This window comes from Narcine bancroftii, chromosome 5, assembly GCF_036971445.1.
Source record: "Narcine bancroftii isolate sNarBan1 chromosome 5, sNarBan1.hap1, whole genome shotgun sequence".
In the NCBI taxonomy this organism is placed as follows: domain Eukaryota; kingdom Metazoa; phylum Chordata; class Chondrichthyes; order Torpediniformes; family Narcinidae; genus Narcine; species Narcine bancroftii.
The window spans coordinates 83,613,261-83,625,913 of NC_091473.1; the positions used below are offsets into that span (position 1 = coordinate 83,613,261).

Consider the following 12,653-nt stretch of genomic DNA (forward strand, 5'->3'; position numbering starts at 1 on the left):
TTTTGGAAGACAGTCGTTTATGCGGGACCTTATCGAAGGCCTTTTGGAAGTCCAGGTACACCACATCCACTGGCTCTCCCCCATCTATTTTATCTGTCACCATCTCAAAGAATTCCAATAGATTTGTCAAGCACGATTTACCTTTTGTAAATCCATGTTGACGCCGTCCGATCCCTTCTCTGCTAGTCATATGCTCCGCTATTACATCCTTAATAATGGATTCCATCATTTTGCCCACTACTGATGTAAGGCTCACCGGCTGATAATTCCCCGCTTTTTCTCTACCCCCCTTTTTAAATAGTGGGGTAACATTAGCTACCCTCCAATCCATGGGTACTGATTCTGAGTCTATCGAGTTCTGGAAAATAATTCTTAAAACATCTGCTATCTGAATGGTCACTTCCTTAAGTACCCTAGGATGTAGATTATCAGGCCCTTGGGATTTATCTGCCTTCAATCCCATCAATTTCCCCAAGACCATGTCCTTAGAGATACTGATTTCTTTCAGTTCCTCCCTTGCATTAGTCTCTATGTTTCCCAACATCCTTGGGAGGTTATTTGTATCCTCTCTTGTAAAAACAGAACTAAAGTAAGAATTTAATTGGTCTGCCATTTCCTTATTTAGTAGTTCAGTAGAAACTAAGCACAGTGGCTTAATCAATGATGAATTTAACCTCACATAAAATTTTGAGGAACAAGACATGACAGTAAAATCTGTGACCATTTTAAGAAATATTAAAACAATATTATATTGGGCAAACTGCAATTAAATGTTGTATTTTATCATGAAGGGAAAATTTAAGCATCAGCACTTTTTTTTCCAAACATCAATGTGATATAGAAAATTTAGGTTAAAAAGACTTAAGTTAAAATGTGATGATTAATCATAAACAGGGAAGCCAGAACGGACAGAGAGTTTACTAGCAGTCAAGGACAGAAGGAGCTGCTGAATATGTTTTTTTTAAACCTATCTTTTCATGGTCATAGTGAGAGACATGCAGGAGACAAAGGATTGATAAGAAGTGTGAGAAACAGAATTCAGTGAATGTAGAGTTCATAGCGTACGTAACGAACGTGATAATTAATAATGCAGTTATACTTAGAATGTTTTTGTAATACTAACCAATTAAAACAGTATTAATAAGAAGGGGAAGGGCAAATAATAAAGGTATAAAAATCAATGCACTGTATGTATCGGGGCTTAACTGGTGAGAAGCCAGTTAAGTCCAACTCTGCAGACTTGTAAATAAAGCTTGTCGTGTCATCAGTTTTAAAGAGACTCATGTGTGAGAAGTTTTATTTCTGACAAATGGGGGCTCGTCCGGGATCTACACTCCGGCCGTGAGGGGAGGCGAGAAGAGGGACATCGGAGGCGGTGCACCCCGCTGAGTTCAGCGGCTCCTAGTCCCTTGCTCGTCGCTTCGGGCGGCTTGAGCGAGTAGTATCCGGACAGGGTGACACGACAAGACGGAGAGGAGAAGGGTGACGGTTCAATCCCCGGGAAGACACCGGTAAGTGACGACTTACGATTGTGGTGTGGGGATTGGGTAACAGGTGTAACGGGATACACCTGTTTGGATAAAAACCTAACGGAATAGATTAAGTATAGATCTTTTGTCGTTGTGTGAGGACCCTGTCGCGGGACTCTAGGATAGACCCCAGGGAAACCTCGGCGGTAACCGAAGGAGGGACAGCACCTCCGACGAAGTGCCGAGAAGAGAGGGGTCAACCCCAGGAAAACCTCAGCGGTAACCGAAGGAGGGACAGCACCTCCGACGAGGCGTCTGAGAGGAAGGGAGTAGGGTCCAGAACGAGAGGGTCCTCAGCAACGATAAACAGATCTAGGTGGGAAAATGGGAGGATCAAAATCTAAGGGCTCGTCTGAAAATTCAGGACAATTCCTGGGAGTACCCCTTGACAGCCCTTTGGGGAGAATGTTTGAAAATTGGGATAGTAAAAGATATCGGGACAAAAACAAGAAAAAGATGGTCCAATATTGTCTCCTTTGGTCAAAACAACCTATTAAAGGTTCCTCGGTCTGGTGGCCGAAATTTGGATCTGATGAGGATTGGGTTAGACAAGCATTAAACATATATGTAAATTCGAGACCAAAGGTGAATCAAGAAGAGTCAGCATATGCATTTTGTTGGGTTCCCTGGCCAGGATCCTTAACAGAATGTTTTAAATTGAGAGTGGCAGGAGAAAAGAAATGGGAACCTCTGGACAACCTTCCCCCTCCTTATATTCCCCCGGTGCCTACTGCGCCCGAGGAAAGCTTATTACCGGAGGGGAAAGGTGATGAATCTGATTGCCCCGAAGGGGGCCGGGATAAAAAGGATGAATTAAGGGAGTCGGACCCTAAACTTCCACCGGTAAACCGACCCTGGACAAGATCCCAGACTGGTCCAGGACCATCAAAGTTTTCAATAAACCTAAATCCCCTGAGAGAAGTTCCTATGGGAGGACCGGGAGGGGGAACGGGATATGTGAATGTTCCCCTAACTAGTACAGAGGTGCGGGGATTTAAGAAAGAAATGAAAAAGTTATTGGAAGATCCTATAGGACTGGCTGAACAGCTTGACCAATTCTTGGGACCAAACACATATACGTGGGAAGAGATGCAGGCAATAATGGGAACATTATTTTCACCCCAGGAGAGGCAGATGATTCGACGGGCTGCCCTCCTCATGTGGGAATATGAACAACCTGGGGACCCTAGACCCCATGAACAAAAATATCCCTTAAATGAACCCAGGTGGGACAAACGAACACCCGAGGGATTGGCAAGTATGAGACAATATAGAGAGTGGACAATTAAAGGGATACGGGAGGCTGTGCCAAAGGGTCACAATTTTACCAAGGCATTTGGGAACCACCAGGGGAAAGACGAGTCCCCTACTGATTTTTTGGAGAGGGTGAGAAAGAATGTCCAACAGTATGCTGGTGTGGACCCTAGTACACCAATGGGTGAACAGCTTATTCGAATTGAATTTGTTTCCAAATCATGGCAAGACATTAGAAAGAAACTAGAAAAGGAGGAGGACTGGAGTGAAAAACCCCTAAGTGAACTGTTAAAAAAGGCACAAAAAGTATATGTGCAGAGAGAAGAAGAAGATCAAAAGAAGGCGACAAAGGTTATGGTACAGACTATCCGACAGATGAATGCTGAATCCAGAGGGGAAAGAAAACAAAACCTTCCTCTAAACAATCCAAAATATCCAAGAGAGGGAAGACCCCGGAGATTTGTTAAATGCTATTACTGCAATGAGGAAGGACACTTTAAGAGGGAATGCCCCCGATACAAGAGGGAATTGCGTGCCCTCGAACTTATGGAAGAAGATTAGGGGTGTCAGGGGTTCCAAATGTTAGGGACCAAATATAAGAGGGAACCCCTGGTAAAACTAAAAATTGGTCCCAAGGGAGAAGAGGTGGTGTTTATGGTGGACACAGGAGCGGAACGAAGTAGTGTAATAACTGTGCCAATCGGAACTGAGCCTATAAAAAGTAATTTGACAATTTCTGGGATAGAAGGAGCTCCCAGAATGGTATCAATAATTCCCCAAGTAACAGTAAAACTGGAAGAAAGAGAAGGGGTACAAGACCTCTTGTTATTACCTTCGGCTGGATTTAACCTCCTAGGAAGGGACTTACAGGCTCTCCTAGGTTTGGGTGCCCTCCCTGTGGACGGAGAAGTGCGAGTCCACCTCTGCGCTTTAAAGGAAGAGGATGAACGGCAGATTGACGAGAGAGTCTGGTATAAGGAGGGAAATCGAGGAGGTCTGGACATCCCACCTTTACATGTCACATTAATACCAGGTCATCAGCCGGTAAGGAAACGTCAGTATCCTATTTCTTTGGAAGGGAGAAAAGGGCTACAGCCGGTAATTGAGACTTTAATACGAGACGGACTATTAGAAGAATGCATGTCACCTTATAACACCCCTATACTCCCAGTAAAAAAGTCAGATGGATCCTATCGCCTAGTTCAGGATCTAAGAAGTTTGAATGCTATTGTTCAGACCCGCCACCCAGTGGTGCCTAATCCCTATACTATTATGAGTCGGATTCCCCCAGACCATGAGTGGTTTAGTGTTATCGACTTGAAGGATGCCTTCTGGACTTGTCCGTTAGAAGAGGAAAGTAGAGATATGTTTGCGTTTGAATGGGAAAATCCATGGACAGGTAGACGGAGACAGTTTCGGTGGACTGTATTGCCCCAAGGGTTCACTGAATCTCCAAACCTGTTTGGACAAATGCTAGAACAAATCCTGATGGACTATCCACAATCTGATGATTCCCAACTAATGCAGTATGTGGATGATTTACTATTATCAGGACCCAAGGAACAAGAAATGAGGAGAGAGACCATTAGACTCTTGAATTATCTGGGGAAAAAGGGTCTACGAGTGTCCAGAAAAAAGTTACAGTTTGTTGAGAAAACTGTGATATATCTGGGACACCAGATAAGTAAAGGACAGAAACGGATTACCCCTGAACGAATTGCGGGAATCACTAGAATGCCTTTACCCCGTAATAAGAAGGAAATAAGACAATTCCTGGGACTCTTAGGATACTGTAGGTTATGGATAGAGGACTACTCAGCTTTGGTGAAGCCTTCCCAACAATAAATACTACAGCCTCTACAGTAGCTCGCCTCCTCCTAGAGCAGATAATCCCCAGATATGGTATAATGGATTCTATAGACTCAGACAGGGGTCCACATTTTTCTTCAAAAATCCAGCAATTGATTTGTGATGCATTACAGGTCTCTTGGAAATTACATACCCCTTGGCATCCACAAAGCTCAGGGAAGGTCGAACGTATGAATGGAACACTAAAAATCCAATTGACAAAGTTAATGGTGGAAACTAAAATGCCTTGGATAAAGTGTCTGCCCCTAGCCTTATTGAGAATTCGTACTGCCCCACGAAAAGATGTAGGGCTGTCCCCTTATGAAATGATGTTTGGGCTTCCCTTCTGGAGTACAGTTGAGGGGTGTCCCACCTTGGGGGAAGGGGATATATTTGTTAGGAACTATTTACAGGCACTGTCACGCTCTCTTACAGATTTACGAAAGAGAGGACTATTGGCACAAACACCGCCTCTAGACTTTTCTTTACACAAAGTGGAACCAGGAGACTGGATTCTTATCAAGACCTGGAAGACTGAAAAACTCCAGCCCCAGTGGGAAGGTCCATACCAAGTTCTCTTAACTACAGAAGCTGCAGCACGAACAAGAGAGAAGGGGTGGACACACGCATCCAGATTTAAGGGACCTGTAGAGGCGCCACAGGACCCTGATACGAACTCAGATTGGACTTGTATTCCTGGAGAAAAACCTCTTACCTTACGATTTCGCAAAAAGACTTAATTCACAATGTTATTGTTATGTTCTTTGATTTTTCTTAGTTTGCCTATGTCTTTATCAGGTGTGAAATGTAAGAAATGCAGAGATACAGTGGTCCTGTTTCAGGACCACATTTGGGGAAGAAAGGAAGGTAATTTCATTTCCCATACCTCAGTTCCTGAGAAATGTTGGGCAGAAAATACCACCCAACATCCATATACCCCTTGTGTGGAAAAAGAAGGAAATAATATGGGTCATTATATACAGATTCCTAATACCACTCCTTTCCCTCTTAACGGTTGGAAAGGTGACTCAAGCCCACCATGCCCTGATGGACTCTGGTTTTGCATACACCAACGTACTGTTCCAATGAAAAGTTACACTCCACACTTGAAATTGCCTGTCCCTTTAAGACAGCCGGACTTAGTTCGAGTCCATCCAAATAACCATGTAAGTTTCAGTAATGCAATTGGGGGAGATAACCTTTTTGTAGATCTGGCAACTAAAATTGCAGGAACTTTTAATGTAACTAATTGTTGGGTCTGCGGGGGTCCACGGATGTCAGAACAATGGCCTTGGTGGGGAGAACCTCTCAATTCATTGACCATGATTTCCCGCATTTGGACAACTAACCGAACGAGATCAAGAGAAACCTGGTCTCTCTCTAACGTCCCCTCTGGTTTTTATTGTCTCTCACGAGCCGGCAAATACCCAGTAGGAGAAAGTCCCTGCAAGGCTGTATGGATTCGCATTTCGCCTGGTGTTTTCACTTGGTTTCCTAAACCTCAGACTTGGTTCTTATCCACTGTTTTTAAAACTAATTGCCTACCCCTGTCTAATAGCAGTATTCAGTTTTGGAATTGTACCACTTCCACCATCACAGGACCATACCAATCAAATCCTGTTCTTAAAAGAGTTTGGGAAAGGGGGTATGGAGTATCCCCAAATGGATTATTCTGGGTATGTGGTAATAAAGCTTATACTCGTCTTCCCTCACAGTGGAGTGGAACTTGTTTCCTAGGAATAATCCGCCCAGAATTTTTCCTTCTACCCCACGATCACGGTCATAAATTAGGCGTGAAGGTCTTTGATACATTACATCGTGAACATTTCTCTTCCCTAGCTTAGAATCCCCATTCATATCTATACATATATTGAACACATTTTAAAGAGAGAAAGGGGTGGATTGTGATATAGAAAATTTAGGTTAAAAAGACTTAAGTTAAAATGTGATGATTAATCATAAACAGGGAAGCCAGAACGGACAGAGAGTTTACTAGCAGTCAAGGACAGAAGGATCTGCTGAATATGTTTTTTTTAAACCTATCTTTTCATGGTCATAGTGAGAGACATGCAGGAGACAAAGGATTGATAAGAAGTGTGAGAAACAGAATTCAGTGAATGTAGAGTTCACAGCGTACGTAACGAACGTGATAATTAATAATGCAGTTATACTTAGAATGTTTTTGTAATACTAACCAATTAAAACAGTATTAATAAGAAGGGGAAGGGCAAATAATAAAGGTATAAAAATCAATGCACTGTATGTATCGGGGCTTAACTGGTGAGAAGCCAGTTAAGTCCAACTCTGCAGACTTGTAAATAAAGCTTGTCGTGTCATCAGTTTTAAAGAGACTCATGTGTGAGAAGTTTTATTTCTGACAATCAACATAGTTCAAAATCATCACAACAAGGAACTAAGGGGGCGTGGCAAGATGACAGATGTGCGGTCCCACCCTCACTCTGCTAGTTTTTTAAGCACCCATTTTTAAAGTTTATAAAAGTGATTATAAGTTGTATTTTTACTTTTGGGAGCATTAATGGGTTATAATGACTACTAATGTTAAAAAAAACACAAACTCAACTGCAAAAGAAACTAACTTTTAAAAGTGTTGAAGAATTGAGGCCTACCTGTTCAATTGAAGCCACGGACCTGACGTTTGGAACCTCCAAGGTGCAGAGGACTCCTGCCCGGCTAAGTATGATGCCGGCACCAACCTTACCTCCGCAAGATGGCGCCGGCTTGATGATGAGTTCAGCCGGTGCCAAACCGCGCTTCCGTGATGTCGGGTGCGTGGGCGACCCGGCTGAGAGAGGAGCCCTTGAGCCCGGGCTGCCATCGGGTGGGCTGGGGATGCACAGAATGGCGTCGGAAGTCGCACCTGCGCAGTCCCTGGCCTTACTGGGCATGCGCAGTGCTTCAAGGGTCCAGCATGTGGGCTGTGGGGGGGCCCGTTCGGCGGCATCCCAACCACGTCGGTGTACAGACCCACAGCCACACCAGGATGGGACCGACAACGCTGGAAGAAGAAGCAGACTTGCCTTTTCTGAGCAGCTTACAGGAACAATTGGAGGTGGAGACCAGAGAAGGTAGGCCTCAAAAAGTGGAACTGGAATCTGGAATGGAGTCTGTGTGAACAGATGTTTAAACAAATGACTCAAGGATTTTTAGAAGTGACAACCAAAATGACTACTATGTTTGAAGATATGTCTGCAGTTAAGAGTTATGTTAATAAGTATATTATATCAGTGCAACAATTTTTTTAAATTGAAACAGCTTTTCTTGAATGTAAAAATCAAGTTGATCGTAATAGGGAAAAAATGGAAGATTCCTTTGTGGATTGGGGAATCCAGAAGAAAGACATTGAAAAAAAATTGATTCATTGGAAAATCAAAGTCAGAGAAATAATGTGAAAATTGTGGGTCTTCCAGAAGATATTGAAGGGTCCGATCCAATAAAATTTTTAAAAACTGGATTCCCAAGGTGTTAGGCAAGGAGATTTTTTCAGAAGGCTTAGAATTGGAACGGGCACATAGGGCATTACAAAAGAAACCATTACCAGGACAACCGCCACTGGTGGTTTTAATTCGTTGTTTGAAATGCCAGGACAGAGAAATTATATTATGGTTGGCGGTGCAGAAGGCACGACAAAGTCAAACTCCAATGATGGTCCAAAATAAAGAGTATTTTTCTATGCAGATTTGAGTCAAGAGATTATTAGGCCACGTCAGAAATTTAACTCGGCTAAAGAAATATTGTGGCGGAAGGGTTACAATTTTGCTTTTCATTACCCTGCAGTATTAAAAGTTTTTTATGGTAATTTTCAATCTTAATTTTTTTGAAAATGACCATGATGCATTAATTTTTGCTAATTCACTACCAGATTAGCGAGAATGTGGAAGATCTTCGAAGCCGTCGCCTAAAAAGAAGCCAAATGGAAATGGAAATGAGAATGGAAAAAATTGGAAGAATGGAAAGAAAGAAGTTTTAACACTAAGTCTTATTGACAATGAAGATCCGGAACAATCATTGGGAATGGAGTCACTGGGTTGAATATACTTAAAGTATTTGATTGTGTTGATGTGAATAATGTATTTCTGGCTGGGGGGGGGGAGTGGATAGCACTGAAATCTTTGATAATCATCCGCCACTAGTGGGTTTTACCACATCCAGTTTTTTAGGGCGTTACTACCTTTGGATTTTTTTTTGGATAATTAATATTTTCATTTTTTTACATTTTCTTTAAATATCTAGGGAAGGGATAGTGATTTAAGTTATTATAAGGGGTGCGATATTTTGTAGTGAGAGATTATATTGTTAATTTGTAAGGATGTCTAATTTGAAATTTGCAAGTTTTAATTTTATGGGGTTAAATAATATGATTAAGCGAAAGCGAGTTTTCGCTTATATTAAGAAAACATAAATTAACATTGCCTTTTTACAAGAAACTCATTTAACTGAAAAAGAACATTTGAAATTGAAGAGACATTGGGTTGGACATGTGTTTTCTTCTTCATTTAAATCTAAGGCAAGAGGTGTAGCAATTTTAATTCATAAGAATTTGCCTTTTGAATTACAAAATATGGAAGGAAATGTTGGACGGGTCTTAAGGGTGAATTGTAAAGTTTTTGCTAAACCTTGGACTTTGTTCAATGTTTATGCACCTAATGTGGATGATAAGTGTTTTATTTCTGATGCTTTTTTTGTTGTTAAATCAAGCTAATGAAAATATCATAGTTGGGGGAGATTTTAATTGTGTTTTGGATCCTTTACTGGATAGATCTCCAAAAAGTATAAAGAAATCAAAGGTGGTGACACAAATTGGGGCCTTTATGAAGGACTTAAATTTGGTGGCTATTTGGAGAAGGGTCAATCCTACGGAGGATTTCGCTTTTTATTCGTCCCGACATGATTCATTTTCTAGAATAGATTTTTTTTAGTATCAGCACATTTACACGGAAAAGTACTACAGGCAGAATATAAAAATAGCGTTATATTGTATCACTCTTTATTATTTTTCTCTTGCATAAGTTCAGAAGTGGTACCTTCATCTTATAAATCTCCATCTTTCAGATGAAGGTACCACTTCTGAACTTATGCAAGAGAAAAATAATAAAGAATGATACAATATATACTGATGTTGTTGAAAAAAAACAGAATTTGTTACTTTTGTTAAGGAACAGATTACTTTGTTTTTGACTGAGAATGTTAATTCTGTAGATATTCGCTTTGTATTATGGGATGTATTAAAAGCTTATTTAAGAGGCCAGATTATTAGTTATACTACTAAAGTTAAGAAACAGTATATGGGAGAGAGTTTGGAACTGGAGAAGCAAGTTGCTGAATTGGAGAAGAAATTTCAGAAAGATGTAAAAGAAGATAAAAATAAAGTGGCTTTGGCTAATTTGAAATTATGTTATAATACATTGCAAACTTATCAATTTGAGCATTTAATTAATCGATCTAAGCAACATTATTACAAGTTGGGTGAAAGGGAACATAAGGTACTAGCATGGCAGTTAAAGACGGAACAGGTTTCACAGACTATTAATGCTGTTAAAAAGAATTCAACATTTACTTATAAACCTCAGGAAATCAATGACCAGTTTTATTCAATTTACAAAAAATTGTATACTTCTGAGGAGAAACAGGATAGTGGTTCAATTGAATCTTACTTATCTAAATTAACATTACCAGCATTGGAAGAGGAGGATGTTATGGAATTGGAAGCTCCATTTACAGAATTTGAGATTAAGGAAGCTACGTTGGAGATGCCAAATGGGAAGTCACCAGAGGACGATGGATTTTCTGTGGAATTTTATAGAAGATTTTATGAGGATTTATCCTGTGTTTGAGGAGGTATTACAAGAAGTAATTGAAGAGCATGAGTTGCCTGAATCTTGTTCTAGTGCTTTAATTACTGTAATTCCAAAAAAAGATAGAGACTTGTTGAAAGTGTCTTCGTATAGACCTATTTCTTTACTGAATGTAGATTATAAAATCATAGCGAAAGTGTTAGCAAATTGACTTGCCAAGTATTTACCTAAATTAATACATATTGATAAAACAGGTTTTATTAAGAATAGAAATGCTTCAGATAATATTCTTCGATTAATTACTTTGGTCAATGCATATCAACAGCAGCCCAACCATTCAATGGTGGTTGCGCTTGATGCCGAAAAAGCTTTTGATAGGGTTGAATGGGATTTTTTTTATTTAAGGTGTTGGAAAAGTTTAAATTTGGCCCTTTTTTTATTGGTTGGGTTAAAGCTTTATATACGAACCCAATTGCCAGGGTGGTGACAAATGGTCAAGTTTCATTACCGTTTAAATTGACACGTTTGACCTGACAAGGGTGTCCATTGTCACCAGCCCTGTTTGCACAGGCTATTGAACCATTAGCTCAAACAATAAGACAGAATGAACAGATAAGAGGGATGAGAGTTATGGATGAAGAGTATAAGATTAATCTATTTGCAGTTGATGTTTTGATATATTTGACAAATCCAGAACATTCATTGCCGCATTTGCAGAAATGTTTATTACAATATAGAACATTATCTGGATACAAGGTTAATTGGGATAAGAGTGAAATTTTGCCATTTGGAGAAGGAGATTATTCAGAATATAAAAATATTATTAAATTGAAATGGTCCTGATAAAATTAAATATTTAGGAATAATTGTCAATGTTGATTATCAATCTTTATATAAGTTAAATTACGTTCCTTTATTAAAAAAGATTAAAGCAGATTTAATTAAGTGGAAAGATCTCCCGTTAACTTTAATTGGTCGAGTTAATTGTATTAAGATGAATATTTTTCCTCAAATTCAATATTTATTTCAATCAATACCATGTTCTCTTTCAAAGGGATTTTTTTCAGGATTTAAATAAAGCTATGAGAGAATTTTTATGGAAATTACCATGGGTAGCATTATATAAACTTACTTGGAAGTATGCGTTAGGTGGGCTTCAATTACCCCATTTTCAAAATTATTATGAAGCAGCCCAGTTGAAATCTATTAGTAGACTGATGGATTTGGACCAATCCCCGAGTTGGGCTAAAGTTGAGATGGCTTGTATTTCTGAAGTTGAGGTGGATCAATTTATATTTCAATGGAATGTAAATTTGTTGTGGGAAAATAATATACCAATATTAAAACATCTATTAAAGGTAAGGACTAAAGAAAATAAGATTTTAGGATCAAAAGGTAAATTGTCAATTTTAACTCCACTATATAACAATCAGCTTATTCCTTTTTCAATGTTTAATAATCATTTAAAGAGTTGGGACTCTAAGGTTATAAAGATGTGACAGGATTGTTTTGTAGAAAGACAGTTTCTTTCTTTTAATCAATTGAAAGAGCATTTTGATATTGCTGAAAATTCTTTGTTTATTTATTATCAACTTCGAGCTTTGGTGAAAGATATGTATGGTAGAGAGATGATTTTACCTGTATTGATGGAATTCGAGTCTTTGATTTTTTCTATACCAAAAAAGGGTTATATTTCTGTTATGTTCCAAGTATTACAAGACAATATGGATAAACCTGAATGGGAGATGTCTAAGCTTAAATGGGAAAATGATTTAGCTTTTGTTTTTCCTGAAGATTATTGGGCAGATGTGTGTCATGATAGTGTTACTAAATTGATGAATGTGCGGTATGGAATGGTTAATTATAACTTTTTATATCAGTTGTATTTAACCCCAGAGAAATTGAAAAAATATGGTTTTAGTAATTCAGACTCTTGTTTTAGATGTGGTGTATGTACTGGTACTTTTTTGCTGTTTGGTCTTGTGTTTATGTACAACCATTTTGGCAAGAAATTAGGTTAACTTTGGAAAAACTATTAAGTTATCACTAGATCCATCTTTTTTTTTTATGGGTTATACGATTCCTTTAAAGGGATTAGGGTTGAATAAATTTCAAATTGCATTTATACACTTAGCATTGTCTGTAGCTCGAAAATGTGTAGCAAGTACATGGAAAGATAACATAGTGATTAATATAATGCGATAGCATA

At 39.2% G+C, this 12,653-nt stretch overlaps 1 protein-coding gene and 1 long non-coding RNA gene across 5 annotated transcripts in view; one reads left to right on the forward strand and one right to left on the reverse strand.

Moving 5' to 3' along the window:
• Nucleotides 1-12,653, reverse strand: part of axdnd1 (axonemal dynein light chain domain containing 1) — a 215,522-nt gene that overhangs the window by 47,406 nt on the left and 155,463 nt on the right. The window lies entirely within an intron of this gene.
• LOC138763640 (uncharacterized) lies at nt 840-6,982 on the forward strand. Its single transcript, XR_011357691.1, has 2 exons — nt 840-1,511; nt 5,067-6,982. It is a non-coding gene; the product is annotated as an uncharacterized lncRNA (long non-coding RNA).